Source organism: Lathyrus oleraceus, chromosome 5 (assembly GCF_024323335.1).
Source record: "Lathyrus oleraceus cultivar Zhongwan6 chromosome 5, CAAS_Psat_ZW6_1.0, whole genome shotgun sequence".
Classification (NCBI taxonomy): domain Eukaryota; kingdom Viridiplantae; phylum Streptophyta; class Magnoliopsida; order Fabales; family Fabaceae; genus Lathyrus; species Lathyrus oleraceus.
Genome location: NC_066583.1, coordinates 407,955,202 through 407,972,977, shown reverse-complemented (window position 1 = coordinate 407,972,977; position 17,776 = coordinate 407,955,202).

Below are 17,776 nucleotides of genomic sequence, written 5' to 3'. Positions count from 1 at the left end.
TTGCATTGCAATCTGCACGTCCATTTCACTTTGGTTGATGTTCAGCACTCAATTGCAATTGCTTTTGGGCCTTACATGTGCCTGTACAGGCCCATGCATGGAGGACCCAAGTTCATGCACACACGAGTTTGATCATCCCTTGCATCAGCTATGGCTATAAATAGAATGCCTTGCCTTGCTCATTTCTCAACCTGAAGGCGCCTGAAACTCTACTGAACTGATTCCCCACCCTTTCACTCAAAGGAATTCTGAAATTTCACTTCACTTTTCAAGCTTAAATTTCAACTTCCCTGGTTGATCTTTAGCTTCTAATTCCTTAGCCTTGCTTCATTGTTACTTCAAGATCAAGCTGCACTCAAGGATTGGATTGGATCAAGCTCTTAAAAGCTGCACTTCAAAGGTTTATCTCATAACTGTTTTGATTCGAATCTCTCTGATTATTGTGCATTGCTTGGTTTGATTGGCATTTCTGAAGTCCTCATGTGAGAGGCAATTGATTGGTGGTTTTAATTTTGAAAATTAGTTAACTTCAGATTGAACACCTCATATTTCAACCTCAGATTTCTTCCTCCATAAGAATCTTGAGAAGAAACTAAGGTCACAGGGGTGATGTACATCACCCTAGCTTTCGAATGGTATATGGATCGCATGTTTTAGTTGAGGTTTCAAAACCTGCATCTGGTTTCTACCACCGTCCCCACGCGTTAAAACCTTGGCCTTTGGATGATGAGTCTCAGATCTAATCTTGGCTGTTGATTATTGTCGTAGCCTGAAAAATACAGAGGTGCGAAAAAAAAACAACCGGCGAAAGAAGTGACAGAAGAGTCGCCACCGTGCGTTATTTATCCCAAAGGAGGGAAAGGAAACGCTCGAAGTAAACCTGGAGAAAGGAAAGGAAAAGACAAGGTCTCGCAACCAAATCTTGGGTTCGGGAGTCGATTATGCGAAGGGAAGGTATTAGCACCCCTACGCATCCGTAGTACTCTACGGGATCCACTCTTGTTGTTCTTGTCTAAAGGGTGTGTGTTTATCTAATGTACTATTTACTAAAAGAAAGGGTCAGAGAAAATGACTCGCACGGATGTCGCATCCATTGCATACGTATCTCATATGAACATGAGAATCAGAGTCTTCGTAACTCGGCTACCTAGGGGTTAAAGAGGAGTGTGCTCGCTAAGACATCGCGTCTTATGCCTACGTATCTCATCTGGAATGAGAATCAGAGCAAGCCGTAGTTCGGCTACATAGGGATTGCCATCTGAACATGGACTTACAAAGGAGGACACCAATTGTGTCAAAGGAGAGTGGGCAATGTGTTCACGTCCTAGCAGTAGGTGTCGCAGCTTGCTGAATCGAGTCTTAGGCAGTTACCTCTTTGCAATAGAACGGACTACATGCCACAAGATCGGAGACGCTCGGAAAGGTCTAGAAGTGGGGGAGCTCTGCCCTAGAGTTGTCATGCAATATGTACTTAAGTGTTAGGATTTACAAATGGGAATATCTACCTAATGTTAGCATGCAAAGAATATGGGAATTCTACCTATGTTATCATACAAAAGAATAAGGGAATCCTACCTATGTTATCATACAAAAGGATATGGGAATCTTACCTATGTTATCATACAAAGGGTTCTATCTAATGGGTGCTACCTAATCGGAACAAGAGTTGACGAGTGGAGCAAGGAGAAATGTTAGAGATAAGGGTAGATGGCGATGCATGAAGCAATCGACTTACAAGGTTGATGGCGATGCATAAAGCAATCGACTTACAAGGTTGATGGCGATGCATAAAGCAATCGACTTACAAAAGGGTGGATGAATACGTGCTGGTTCTGTTAGGTTTTGAAAAATGATTACTCGACGTTGGATCGAGGTTTTGATCTTGCTTTGAAATGGTTATCGAATGTTCATTTTAATTCTTGTATTAACAGATGAATAAAGAATGAAAGAATAAATATTATACATTTCATGGGAGAGGGATACATTTGTTATGAATGGGGGTTGACATGGCAATCAAGCAATATAAGTATATGCCTCATACACCATACAAGTAGGCCACAGTTAATCACACAAGTAAGATATAAACAAGTATATAATCAAATCAAATAATCAAAGAATGAAATGAATTAGCATTAAATAATGTATGAGAAGTATAAACATGTTAATCAATCAAACCAATAGAAACATGGATGAAAGAAACAAGTATAAAATATATCAAATTAAACAGACAAGTGAAACTATGCACACAAAGAATCAATGAACAATTTAATCGGGAAATAATGCAAGGATCAAACAAAATTGAGGTGAAAGGCCTCTAATACATGGCATATGAGATGGACAAGGGAGGATCAAAATATCTCTTCAATTGCCTTAAGCAATCCCTAAGTCAAACATCAATCATACAAAAGTCAACCGAAAAATCAAGTCAACTTAAAAAATGTCAAATAAATAGTAAATTAATCACAAAAATTATGAAAAATTAAATTAAGTTAGGTGGGGTCAGGACATCATCATCCCCCAAAAATATTTTAAAAAAAACTGAAAATTGGTTATTGAATTAATTGAATCAAAACAAAGGTCAAACCAAAAGTCAAACAACAAGACTAGGTTAGAAATAAATCAAAAATAAATTAAAAATGGGAAATAAAAATTCAATAAAAGGTCAAGTTGACCATGAGACATTGGTCAACCCTCATCCCAAAAAATCAGAATCTAAAATTGATTTTAAGTCATGTAAATAAAAATAATAAGAATAGTGTATTTAAAAGGACTATTTGAAATAAATAATTGACATAAAATAGTAACATTAAATAAAATATGAAAATAAAAATTAAATAAATTAAATAAAACATTAAGGAAAGTAAAAAATATTTTTTTATATTTTTATAAATGGATAAAGTATTTTTATTAATTAAAAATGCAAACAGAAATTAAATGTGGAGTTTAAAAAAAGAAATAAATATAAATGAGCAAAAGCAATGATGGGCCAGATGGTGGTGCAGGTAGCAGTGTGGGTGCTAGGCCCAGCCCGTGCATGAGCTGTACCGCGTGTGACAGCATGGAAACGACATTTTTATTAAATCATGTGAACCAGCCTCAATAGGTCAAGTTTCATTAAACTAACTAAAAGACAAAACACAAGGCGGACGGTTGGGATCAGTTTCCAGGCACGCGATCGAACAGGCCACAGCATGCCACGCTTTTCTTCCTTCATGCAACGTAAATACATCAACCAACAGCATGCGATTTCGAAAAAAAAAGAAAAAAAAGAAAAAACAAGAACCCCCAACTTCCACTCAACCTATCTCCCTCTCTAGTGCATGAAATCAGATGATATAAAAAACAAAACTCAAGTTCAAAGGGAGAGGAACACCATGGTGTTTTACTTCGTTACAAATGGTGACTTAAACATGGAGTAAAATGGACAGTAAGGCAGCTACACACGAGAACGGATATGAATGATATGAACTTAGAATCATGAACCATGCCTCACATTGAGGGCTTCAACAACATACATGTCATATGGAGACAAAAAACAAAGATAAGGCAAACATGGTTGTGACATGATAACAGCTATGGAATGGTGGTATGAACATATGAAGAGTAACCATGGCAAACAATAAAACAGTAGTGAGCAAAAGCATGGGGTGCTTACCTAATGGAAATGAGTCCCTCACTCCTTGCTAGTGGAGAAAAACGGAAGGAAGTGTGCTGCTACTTGTGTTGCAGTCTTGGAAGAAAAAAGGAAGAACAGCTGTCTCGTGTTGCTCTCAATTGCTTGCAGCCAGAATTTCTTTTTTTCATCCCCTCTCAGATTAGGGTTTCAAGGTTTATATATGTTGGTCCCAAGTGTTCTTAATGGGCTTAGGTCCAATTGGATTTGATTGTGTGCACTTGAAACAAGGTTGGCAATGTGAGGTGGTATTAGGAAATGACTTATTTGGCATGGTTTAAGTGAGCTGCACCAGAAGTACATGAACAAATGAGGAAAGAAAGTGGGCTGGTAGTTTGTGCAGCATATTGGTCTGGTTTAAAAATATTAAAATGTTTCTGAAATGTTTCTCTGCAGACACCACGGCCAACAGCTGAACTGAGAGTCTCGGAGCTTTGCATGATCTCCTGATACGCAAGCTTTGGTATCCGAAATGTTATGGGGTTGAAATTCCTAATGAAAGACTATCTTGTTTTGCCACTAAGGCTTTGGTGAACGTTGATAGTGACATGGCAAAGCTCGTCCCTGGCCGTGTTTCAACAGAAGTTGATGCGCGTCTTGCTTATGACACACATGGCATTATCTGGAAGGTGCATGACCTGTTGAAGTTGTACAATGATAGTAATGTCCCTCATGAACGTCAGCTATTTAAAATTCCCTCAACATGGCAGGGAATAGAGGCTGCAAGATTTCTGGAATCCGAGGGCATACAAACACATTTGACTTTCGTTTACAGCTTTGCCTAAGCTGCAGCTGCTGCTCAAGCTGGTGCATCTGTGATTCAAATTTTTGTTGGTCGCGTCAGGGACTGGGCACATACTCATTCTGATGACGAAGAGATAGAAGCTGCCCAGCTGAGGGGAGAGGATCCCGGGTTGGCATTGATCACAAAGGCTTACAATTATATTTACAAATATGGACACAAGTCAAAGTTGATGGCAGCAGCAGTTCACAACAGCAGAACCTTCTACAACCAAACTAGTATAATACCTCTCAACAATCGGTTATGCAAACCTCACCTGCTATGCATCCTTCAACGATGAAATCGATTCTATCTAGCCTTCAACAAAATCAGCAGTCTAACAATGTTCAACAGTCAACACAGTCTAGGCTTCAACAACATTCCCAAATTATTAGGCAGCAACTTCAACAGAATTCTATTCCTCAACAGCAACAACAACACCAAGCTTCTGAAGACGAGAAATACACTCAATGGAAGTCTCTCGTTCCTATTCTCTACGATGGGCTTGCGAATCATAACATCGTTTGGCCTTCTCTCTCTTGCAGGTGGGGTCCTTAGCTTGAACAAACTACTTATAAGAATCGGCAACGACTCTATCCTTCTGAGCAGACTGATGACAGTGTCCCAAATACTTTGGTGATTGCGAATTGTGAGGTTGTGAAAACTAGGGTTGCAGCTGCAGAGCATATTCCACAGTTTAATGAAGAGGCTCACTCTCTATTTGTTAAGAAGTACAAGACCATCATACAACCGGGGGGGGGGTGAACAGAATTAGGGAATTGCCGTAAAATTCTAAAATAGTGGCTATTCACACAGGCAGCCCTGATGTTCTCATTTGGGAGGTTGAAAGTCGACCTAACCGTCACACTATTCTTGGAGCTACAAACTCTCCTCCAAGGTTGTTTTTCCAACATGCTGGTCATAGAGACAAAGTTGATTGACTTCCATTAGAATGCTTATGATCCATGGGTAATTATAAGTGTGTCTGATGATTGTGAAAGTACTGGTGGAGGAGGAACATTGCAGACATGGCGCATGAGTGATTTTCTCTATAGACCGTGGATGAGTTTTGACTCTAAGCACTACCTGACCAATGCTTCACCACTTACGACCAATTTCATGCAACATAGCACTTCTAGAATCAACATTATGTGCATCAATTCTTGGTTTCACATGGAAAAAGCATCCACCGTGCAATTGTAGTTGGAGTCAGTACAAGTCAACCTGCATAATCTAATCCACTGCATATCCTGTGAACGGCATCGACGACACCGGAACCTCCGCGTCGCTTCATTCTGGTAAGTTGCTTCAATCTATCGTAGCTCATAGCATCATGTTTTCATTTTGTTGCTTGTACGAATGGCTAGCCTCGATTCCATGTTATTCTCGATATTGGTCGAAGTTTTGGCCTGGAATCCATTCTGGTGACACGAAGGGAGCAGGATTAGGCGTTGCAGCAGGTTGGTATAGCAGGGCAAATGCAGTATGATGGAAGTTAATTGGCAAAGCAAGATTGTAGGTGTTTAATTGGCTGCATTATATGGTAAAACACTAATGTCTTGACTGATGACATGACATGCATATGTGACTACTTTGTAGTTACTGCAGGACTAGCTAACACAGGATTTATTGAATGTCAAACTGGACGTTGTGACATTCATACCTGTCAACAGATACTAAGGAATAGAACATCAGGAGTTCTGTGAGAACTTAGTATTCACTTGCAGTCTGGTTATCAAGGAAGAACCAGACCTGGCATAAGGCCTACTGACTGAATGTCAAACTGGATGTTGTGACATTCATCATTGACAACAGCTACTGAAGATTAGGCAGAGTGGTGTTCTGCTATACTTCAGCATTTTACTTAGTTTGTTATTCAAGAGAATAACAGAACTAACTTAAGGCCAACTGTGTAAATGTTAAGTTGGACACTTTGACATTTACTAATGTAAGTTGGTACTGTAGTATGGTCATTTTGATCATGTACAGGTCAGCAGATTTGTACAGTCTGTTTTCTGGAAAAACAGACTCAGCATATGGACCTTGATGTCAAGCTGAATGTCGTGACATTCATTCCTGACAGCATATGCTAACTTGTAGGTTGTTCAGTTTTCTGTTACAGCTTTCTCAGGCTATTCTTTAGGAAGTCAACAGCTTAGAGAAAATCCAGGAAATCAACAACCAAGCTACATTCAATGAACCTAACAAATAGCCTATTTGTTAGCAACCTAAATATTGAATTTGTGGGAACTTATGTGACCTAAAATTCAGGAAAATACAGGTGCAAAAGCCCAGGTGCTGCAATATAAAAAGGAAGGCATTCCTCCATTCAGTTTCAGGGATTTTGAGGCGTGGAGATTTAGTGTGTCCATCTTACTTCACTGCTGTATTTTTGTGAGTCTAGAATTAGACGTATCTTGTAAGCCAAGTCATTATCAAGTAGATGATTGCTTTGGCATAGGGTGTTCATTGAGTTGTAAGTGTTGTGTCACTCGAAGCTTTTAAGCGTGAGTGCTGTGTATCTTGGTTTAAGCTGTGAAGCATAACCAAGAGTTGTTTTTGAAGTGTGACTTCAAAGTGTTTTTAATATCACTGAGGTGATTGAGGGGGAGTGAGTAGGAACTCTGATCTTAGATTAAGATTGAAATTGCATTGGGTAGGGATTAAGTGATAAGTTGTAAACGGGTGAGTTTAGCTTTGAATTGATACTACTAATAGTGGATTTCCTCCCTGGCTTGGTAGCCCCCAGATGTAGGTCATGTTGGACTGAACTGGGTGAACAATTACTTGTGTTATTTACTGCACTTACTGTTAAGCTCTGCATAATCCCTGTCTGTGACAGAATTGGATGTCATAACAACCAGTGTGACATCCAAAGTCTGATAACTAGAATTTCAATTGGTATCAGAGCAGGCACCCTGCCTGTGAAGTTCTGGGTGAGATCTAGGGAAGTTACTTTCTAGTACCATGGACAAGGATTTAGGACACTCAAATAGACCACCCATGTTGGATGGCTCTAATTATGATGACTGGAAGCCTCGTATGATAGCCTTCTTAAGGTCTCTAGACAGCAAAGTCTGGAGAGCTATCAACAAAGGATGGGAACATCCAATGAGGACAGGTGAAGATGGAGTCAGTGTGCAGATTCCTGAAGAAGAGTGGGACAAGGAGCAAGAGGCACTAGCTCTTGGAAATTCCAAGGCCTTGAATGCTTTGTTCAATGGAATCAGCAAGAACATCTTCAGACTAGTTCACCACTGTGAGCTAGCTAAGGAAGTTTGGGATACCCTCAAGGTAACTCATGAAGGTACTTCCAAGGTGAAGATGTCCAAACTTCAGATGCTGACAACCAAGTTTGAAAATCTGAAGATGAAGGAGGAAGAGACTATTCATGACTTTCACATGAATATTCTTGAAATTGCAAACACCTCTGGTGGACTAGGTGAGAAAATGACTGAAGAGAAACTTGTAAGAAAGATTCTCAGGTCCTTACCAAAGAGGTTTGCTATGAAGGTCACTGCCATAGAGGAGGCTCAGGACATCAGCAATATGAAGGTAGATGAGCTCATTGGTTCTCTCCAAACCTTTGAAATGGGCTTAGGTGAGTATGCTGAGAAGAAGAAAAGCATAGCCTTTATAACAAATGCTGAAGAGAAGTCAGAAGAAGGATATACAGGAGGTGATGAAAGTATATCAGAAGCCCTAGCCATGCTTGGGAGGCAATTCAACAAGTTCATGAAGAAGATTGATCAAAGAGGCAGACCTAATGTCAAGAACATCCCGTCTGACATTAAGAAAAGATCAACTTCTGAGGAGAAGTTCAACCATGGGAAGGGAATCCAGTGTCATGGCTGTGAAGGGTATGGACACGTCAGAGCTGAATGCCCTACTTACCTCAAATTGCAAAGTAAGGGGCTAGCTATCACATGGTCTGAAGGAGATTCTGAAAGTGAGTCTGAAGGAGAATCTGCCAAACATGTCACTGCACTAACCAGTGTGTGTGTCTCTGAAGATGACACAAGTGCAGATGAGCAGACAATGGATGAACTTGCTGCAGCATATAAGAAGCTGTGTACCACCAATGCAGAGGTGCGTGCACAAGGAGAAAAACAGAAGAAACTCATCAAGGAACTGGAAGATGAGAGACAGAAACAACTGTCTGCCATAGAGGGGCTAAAAGATGAGATAGCCCTGCTGACCTCCAAGCTGAACCAGATGACCAGATCCATCAGAATGATGAATAAGGGAACTGACACCTTGGAAGAAATTCTAAAGGTGGGTCAGCAGTCTGGAACCAAATCTGGGCTAGGATTTGGAAAAAGAGCTGAACACAAACGCCCAAAGGCTAGAGTTCAGAAGTTCAAGCCGATGTCAAAGCCAATGTCTCAACATCGAGGAGCTAGGATGAATGATCATCAGAAGAGAATATACCTGAATTGGAGGTGTCACCACTGTGGCAGGCTTGGACATATAAAAGCCTTCTGCTACTGGATTCATGGCTTCCCTAACAGAGCCTCACATGTCAGACCTAAGCATAACACACGTAAGCGATGTGTTCCCATTAAGAAGCAACAATGGTATGCTAGGATAGCTCACACTGCCCTAAGGGCCTCTTCCAGAGAAGACTGGTACTTTGACAGTGGATGTTCAAGACATATGACTGGTATGGAAAATCTACTGGTAGACATTCAACCTCACACCACCAGCTATGTGACTTTTGGTGATGGGGCCAAAGGAAAAATAAGAGGTGTGGGCACACTGGTCTGTTCTGGAGTGCCAAAACCGAACAATGTGCTGTTAGTAAGAGGACTAACTGCAAACCTCGTCAGCATAAGTCAGCTGTGTGATCAAGGGTTTCATGTTCAGTTCACTAAGGAGCTGTGCATCGTGACAAGTGGTGACAATCAGGAAGTTATGAGAGGAACCAGGTCCAAAGACAACTGCTACCTGTGGGAACCTGATCTCTCTAACTTTTCCACAACATGTTCCTCAGCCAAGGAAGAACAGGAGGTAAAGCTGTGGCATAGAAGACTTGGACATCTCCACTTACGGGGAATGAAGAAGATCATATCCAAGGAAGCAGTCAGAGGAATGCCAAAGCTTCTGATTGATGAAGGAAGAGTCTGTGGAGAATGCCAAGTGGGCAAGCAAACCAAGATGTCACACCCAAAGCTGGGACATTCCACAACCTCCAGAGTTCTGGAGCTGCTGCACATGGACCTAATGGGACCTATGCAGGTTGAAAGTCTTGGTGGGAAGAAGTATGCCTACGTGGTGGTTGATGACCATTCCAGATACACGTGGATAAGCTTCATCAGAGAGAAGTCAGATGCATTTGATGTCTTCAAAGATCTGTGCATAAGACTTCAAAGGGAAAAGGACAGTTGTGTGGTCCGGATTAGAAGTGATCATGGTACTGAATTCAAGAACTCCAAGTTTGATGAGTTCTGCTCGTCTGAAGGAATAAGCCATGAGTTCTCCTCACCTATAACTCCTCAGCAGAATGGAATAGTTGAAAGAAAAAATAGAACTATTCAAGAATCTGCCAGAGCAATGATTCATGCAAAGAAGCTCCCTATGCACTTTTGGGCTGAAGCAATGAATACCGCGTGCTATGTTCACAACAGAGTCACCTTGAGAAAAGGAACCTCCTCCACTCTGTATGAAATATGGAAGGGTAGAAAACCCACTGTGAAGTACTTTCATATTTTTGGAAGTAAATGCTACATCCTCACAGATCGTGAACAGAGAAGGAAGCTAGATCCCAAAAGTGATGAAGGCGTATTTCTGGGATACTCCACTAACAGCAGAGCCTATAGAGTGTTCAACTACAGGACCAATGTCCTGATGGAGTCCATAAATGTCATTGTGGATGATAAAGAGGAAGGAACCGATGTCATGGAGGATGTTGAAACATTCCTCGACAGTCAAATTGACAGTCCAGTCAAGCCTGAAGGAGTACAGGAATCTCCTCCTGATTGTGAAGTAGAGGCAACCACCAAAGTGCCATCTATCAGAATTCAGAAAGACCACCCTAAGGATCTTATCATAGGGGATCCCACCAGTGGTGTAACCACCAGGTCAAGAGGAATAAACTCAAATTCCTGCTTTGTTTCCAAGGTTGAACCAAAGAATGTGAAAGAAGCCCTGACTGATGAATACTGGATCATTGCCATGCAAGAGGAACTCGAGCAGTTCACAAGGCATGAAGTATGGGAGCTGGTTCCAAGACCTGAAGGGTCCAACATCATTGGTACCAAGTGGATCTACAAAAACAAATCTGATGAGAAAGGAGTAATTACTAGAAATAAAGCAAGACTAGTAGCTCAAGGATACACTCAAGTTGAAGGAGTAGACTTTGATGAGACATTAGCTCCTGTGGCTAGACTTGAGTCCATCAGATTGCTGTTGGGGGTAGCATGCATCCTAAGGTTCAAGCTATTCCAAATGGATGTGAAGAGTGCATTCTTGAATGGCTACCTGAATGAAGAAGTCTATGTGGAACAACCCAAAAGGTTCTGTGATCCTAACCAACCTGAGCATGTATACAAGTTGAAGAAAGCTTTGTATGGGTTGAAGCAAGCACCCAGAGCTTGGTATGACAGGTTAACCGAATTTCTGACCTCAAATGGATACAGAAAGGGGGGCATAGATAAAACCTTGTTTGTGAAGGATGATGAAGGCAAAATCATGATAGCTCAAATCTATGTTGATGATATAGTCTTTGGTGGAATGTCAGAACAAATGGTTAACAAATTTGTTCACCAGATGCAGTCTGAGTTTGAAATGAGTCTAGTGGGAGAACTGACCTATTTCCTTGGAATGCAAGTAAACCAAATGGAGGACTCTATGTTTCTCTCCCAAAGCAAGTATGCCAAGAACATAGTTAAGAAGTTTGGTATGGACCATGCCAGGCACAAGAGGACTCCAGCTCCTACTCATCTGAAGTTAACCAAAGATGATGGAGGGCCTAGTGTGGATCAATGCATGTACAGGAGCATGATAGGTAGTCTGCTGTATCTAACTGCTAGTAGACCTGATATCTCTTATGCAGTTGGAGTGTGTGCCAGATACCAAGCAGAGCCCAAGGTGAGTCACTTGAATCAAGTCAAAAGGATTCTCAAGTACATCAATGGGACATGTGACTATGGGATGCTGTACTCACATGGGTCTGAGCCTGTCCTAACTGGGTACTGTGATGCTGATTGGGCTGGAAGTGCTGATGACAGAAAAAGCACATCAGGTGGATGTTTCTTCTTAGGAGAAAACCTCATATCATGGTTCAGCAAGAAGCAGAACCGTGTCTCTCTGTCCACTGCAGAGGCTGAATACATAGCTGCTGGAAGCAGCTGCTCCCAATTGGTGTGGATGAAACAAATGCTCACTGAGTACAATGTCACTCAAAATGTCATGACATTGTTCTGTGATAATCTCAGTGCCATCAACATCTCCAAGAATCCCATCCAACACAGCAGGACCAAACATATTGACATTAGGCACCACTTCATCAGAGATCTGGTGGAAGACGAGGTGATCACTTTGGAACATGTAGCCACGGATCTTCAACTGGCTGACATATTTACAAAGGCTCTGGATGCTACTCAGTTTGAAAACTTAAGGAGCAAACTGGGAATATGTCTCTCTGAGACCTTATAGCAACCACTGATGTTTGGGATAAATTGTTTGATACCTCTGCCTATTGAACAATTTGTACTAGGCTATGATTGGTCAACAGATCATAGCTATGCTGCTTGCAACAAGGGTGGATACAAGAAGGTAAGGAGACACCCTACAGAGAGAAGGTCACTGTACCTGCAGGAGTTCAAGGATTCTGTTCATGCAGGAGTGGTTCTGGATGTCAGAAACAAAATCATGGCATCTGATATGGTGGTACCTACTGTTAAGCAAAAGTGGGTGATCACTTGATCGAAGCTGTGAAGCAAGATCAAGTGGATGTTAACTTGGTTGAAACTGTGAAGTAAAACCAAGTCTGGGACTCTGTCATTGTGCTCTGACAATGTTGTTGGCTTTGGCAACATTTGTGACAAAAAGGGGGAGTAATAACCATCCATCCCTGACAAACAGAGTAAGTCTCTACAACAGACTCTCATGACAGATCTGAAGATTCCCCCCCCTGCAGCAGATATTGAAGTTTAGGTGCAACTTCTAATATGTGTGTGCAGCTAAGTGATGTTTTTATTTAACTTCCATGTGTGTGAGTGTGCTGCCACTCTGAGTGTTTTTAGCTAGTATTATTTCCTGCTAGGTGAGTGTTTCCGCTGCTATGAACTCTGTTATGGGGATCAAAGTGTTTTAGCCAAAAATTTGCCAAAGGGGGAGTTTGTAGGTGTTTAATTGGCTGCATTATATGGTAAAACACTAATGTCTTGACTGATGTCATGACATGCATATGTGACTACTTTGTAGTTACTGCAGGACTAGCTAATACAGGATTTATTGAATGTCAAACTGGACGTTGTGACATTCATACCTGTCAACAGATACTAAGGAATAGAACATCAGGAGTTCTGTGAGAACTTAGTATTCACTTGCAGTCTCGTTATCAAGGAAGAACCAAACCTGGCATAAGGCCTACTGACTGAATGTCAAACTGGATGTTGTGACATTCATCATTGACAGCAGCTACTGAAGATTGGGCAGAGTGGTGTTCTGCTATACTTCCGCATTTTACTTAGTTTGTTATTCAAGAGAATAACAGAACTAACTTAAGGCCAACTGTGTAAATGTTAAGTTGGACACTTTGACATTTACTAATGTAAGTTGGTACTGTAGTATGGTCATTTTGATCATGTACAGGTCAGCAGATTTGTACAGTCTGTTTTCTGGAAAAACAGACTCAGCATATGGACCTTGATGTCAAGCTGAATGTCGTGACATTCATTCCTGACAGCATATGCTAACTTGTAGGTTGTTTAGTTTTCTGTTACAGCTTTCTCAGGCTATTCTTTAGGAAGTCAACAGCTTAGAGAAAATCCAGGAAATCAACAACCAAGCTACATTCAATGAACCTAACAAATAGCCTATTTGTTAGCAACCTAAATATTGAATTTGTGGGAACTTATGTGACCTAAAATTCAGGAAAATACAGGTGCAAAAGCCCAGGTGCTGCAATATAAAAAGGAAGGCATTCCTCCATTCAGTTTCAGGGATTTTGAGGCGTGAAGATTTAATGTGTCCATCTTACTTCACTGCTGTATTTTTGTGAGTCTAGAATTAGACGTATCTTGTAAGCCAAGTCATTATCAAGTAGATGATTGCTTTGGCATAGGGTGTTCATTGAGTTGTAAGTGTTGTGTCACTCGAAGCTTTTAAGCGTGAGTGCTGTGTATCTTGGTTTAAGCTGTGAAGCATAACCAAGAGTTGTTTTTGAAGTGTGACTTCAAAGTGTTTTTAATATCACTGAGGTGATTGAGGGGGAGTGAGTAGGAACTCTGATCTTAGATTAAGATTGAAATTGCATTGGGTAGGGATTAAGTGATAAGTTGTAAACGGGTGAGTTTAGCTTTGAATTGATACTACTAATAGTGGATTTCCTCCCTGGCTTGGTAGCCCCCAGATGTAGGTCATGTTGGACTGAACTGGGTGAACAATTACTTGTGTTATTTACTGCACTTACTGTTAAGCTCTGCATAATCCCTGTCTGTGACAGAATTGGATGTCATAACAACCAGTGTGACATCCAAAGTCTGATAACTAGAATTTCAAAGATTCCAAAGGTTCAAGGTGTGACCATGTTGACATTAAAGTGAAGAAGCCAAGCCCAAGTGGTTAAACCAAAGATCACATGGACATGGATAATGTCATGAGAGTTAGGACTAGTCATTTAGTGATTAAGGATGACCAATGGCATAGGGTTGACTTTGGTCTAAGTTGACCAAAAAGTCAACTGTTGACCAAAGTCAACAATTGGTTAAAATTCAATTTTATTTGCATTTTCCTTGTAAATGGACAAATGATTGATGATCGTGGTGAAAATTAGGGCTTTTGGATTTTGGGTGACTTTGGTCAATGTTGACCAGAAAGTCAATTGTTGACCAAAGTCAACAATTGGTCAAAATTGTCAAGACTTGTACCCTTTTTTTTATGTTGAATCAAATGCGATGGTTTAGAATGATGTGAAATGAATTGAAATGGTTTGAAATTTGTTTTTACAATTGGTTTATTTTATGACTCGAATGCTTGACTTTGAAAAGAACATGACTTGACTGGTAGTGCGTGTTAACAAGGCCATGAAATGATGGTATAAGATTAGGATTTGAAAGGGATATTCATGAATCAAGTGGCGTGATTGGCAATTGGCTTGTGACACAAGAAGGTTGGTTGTTTGGATGACCAAGACCATATGAGTATTAACAATCACATGAACAACACCATGACTTTGGACCAAGACCAATCCTCATATAAGACCAAAGTAAGGTTAGGCCAAGCATGCTAAACAAAAATAAAAAACATAAAAAATTCAGGACCAAAATCGGGGTATGACAGTTGCCCCTATTTAAGTGTCTTCAACTAGAGAATATGAAGTAGGACGTTCTTCATATGATCATAGTGGGAGATGGTTAAATATTAAGAAGACCCGGATTTTGATCCTGAATCCCTATGAAATAATTAACAATGCCTGTCAGAATCGGCAAAGAAGCAATCTCAAAAGAAGAATCCGTCTGGTACGGTGAAAATCGGCCTGAGTACCGAAACAGAAAGTTGACCTGGATACCAAAATAAATGGTAACACAGGAATACCCATGGCCTGAACGCCGCACGTTAGTCTGGTCACTAAGCATCGGAATATGAGAGTATCAATGTTGGTCTGATCGCCGGAAATCTGGTCTGAACACCACTTCGATCTGAAAATCGGAAAACTGGCCTGAATGCCACAAGTACTTCGACTTGATCGTCGGAAACTTCTTCGATCTGAAAATCGAAAACTTACCTGAATGCCACTTCGGTCTGGATACCAGAAACTGGCCTGAATGCCACTTCGGTCTGAATACCGGAAAATTGGCCTGAATGCCACTTCGGTCTGAATATCGGAAAATTGGCCTGAATGCCACTTCGGTCTGAATACCGGAAAAACTGGCCTGAATGCCACTTTGGTCTGGATACCGGAAAATTGGCCTGAATGCCACTTCGGTCTGAATACCGGGAACTGGCCTGAATGCCACTTCGGTCTGAATACCGGAAAATTGGCCTGAATGCCACTTTGGTCTGAATACCGGAAAATTGGCCTGAATGCCACTTCGGTCTGAATACCGGAAAAACTGGCTTGAATGCCACTTCGGTCTGGATACCGGAAAACTTCATGCCTGTCAGCATCAGTAGAAATAGGGAAAATGATAATTGAGGCGGCACGTGGGCCAACGACCCATGCTGGGGATAATATGTCATGAACAACCTTCAGTCTGAGCACTGGAAACAAACTTCTGGCTTGTCACTTGGGATGCCGAGAATGTTTTATGCTTACATGCGTATGTTTGAATTTTTCAATGGCGTAATGCTCCATGAGAATGGAAATGCTACGCGATTTGGGAGGATGCAATGCAATATGATTCTACATGCAGGGATGCGAAATGCTGGGGAAAATGCCAAGCTGAAGCAAGGAATCCCGTTGGGGAAATGATTATAATCTTCCGAACCCTGGCACTACTGTTGGAGATGCACAACACAATGAACTATATGGGGAAATGACCGGCCGCGCGGTGTTCTGGCAATGGCGAGATACCGAGACTCTGACTGGGGAGAGAACGGCGTTGGAAACCTGTTGTTGGGGGAAGCGATAGTGGATCTGGAAACCAAAATCTACGAGAGATGACTCAACAGGGGGAGGCAAACACCGATACGGTACCGAGGTTATGCTTCCAGGAAAGAGATCATCGATCTGGGATTGAAAACATCGATCTGGCATCGAACTCCGAGGAGCAGCTGCTTCTGCTGGGAAGATACAGTCTGGCACTGTCAACTCCGCTGGGGATATACAGTCTGGCACTGTTAACTCTACTAGATGATTCAAAGTACTTAAAATTTACAGCAATTTTAAATGTTCATTGAGCATGTACCTGTAAAGCTCTTATGTTTCATGATGCAATGTTTATCAAAAATTCGGACGTCATTTTTGCAAACAAAATAGTAAAATGAAAATGAAAACAGAGATATACTGAGTAACATGATTTTATTGATTGAATAGCCTCTGAATAGGCATTTACATCAGGAAGCAATCCCTGGAAAGAGGTAATCGCAAAACAAGAATTAATCTAATGGCAATGTGAAATGGATTTCTATTGGGTTCCAATTCTACTATGACTCGCTCGTCTTCACGATCTTCCAGATGATCAGCCTTCTGAAAAGGTGATTGGACTGTTTCCTACCCCTTTTGAAAGTTTCCAGTCACCGACATGAGATGAGATTCAGAACTACTCAGAACGCAGTCATTCGCTTAATCCCTAATTTTTGCCTGGATCTCCCTTTTCGGGTTTTCAATCCACCGGGATACCCATTTTTGCCTAAGTTGCCTTTTCAGGTTTTCAACTTACCAGGTGTACGATCTTTTCAGTTTTAATCCTTAACTTTTGCCCGAACCTTTTCATTTTCTTGGTTCGTCAGGATGCCCAATTTTGCCTGGACTATTCTTTTTACCGTCCAGCGGGTCTATTTTATGCGAAGCATTTTTTAACTGCGTCTGAGTTCACAGGGGAAGTGAAGTCTTCACCATCCATCGTTGCAAGCATTAAGGCCCCACCATCGAAAACCTTGGTGACGATATACGGTCCCTCATAGTTAGGAGTCCACTTGCCCCTGTGATCCGTCTGAGGAGGAAGGATCCTTTTCAACACCAAATCTCCGACTTGGAAACATCGAGGGCGCACTTTCTGGTCAAAGGCTCTCTTCATCCGACTCTGATACAATTGCCCATGACAAATGGCTGCCATTCGCTTCTCTTCGATAAGACTCAACTCATTGAACCTTGTCCAAATCCATTCAGCTTCATCTAGCTTGACATCCAACAGGACTCTTAGAGAAGGAATCTCCACTTCAACAGGTAGGACTGCTTCCATACCATACACAAGGGAGTAAGGGGTTGCCCCGGTCGATGTACGTACTGAAGTGCGGTACCCATGCAAGGCGAAGGGTAGCATCTCATGCCAATCTCTGTACGTAACGACCATCTTCTGCACAATCTTCTTTATGTTCTTATTCGCTGCGTCAACAGCACCGTTCATCTTAGGACGATAGGGGGAAGAATTGTGATGCTGAATGTTGAAGTTCTGGCACAACTCCTTCATCATTTTGTTGTTGAGATTAGAACC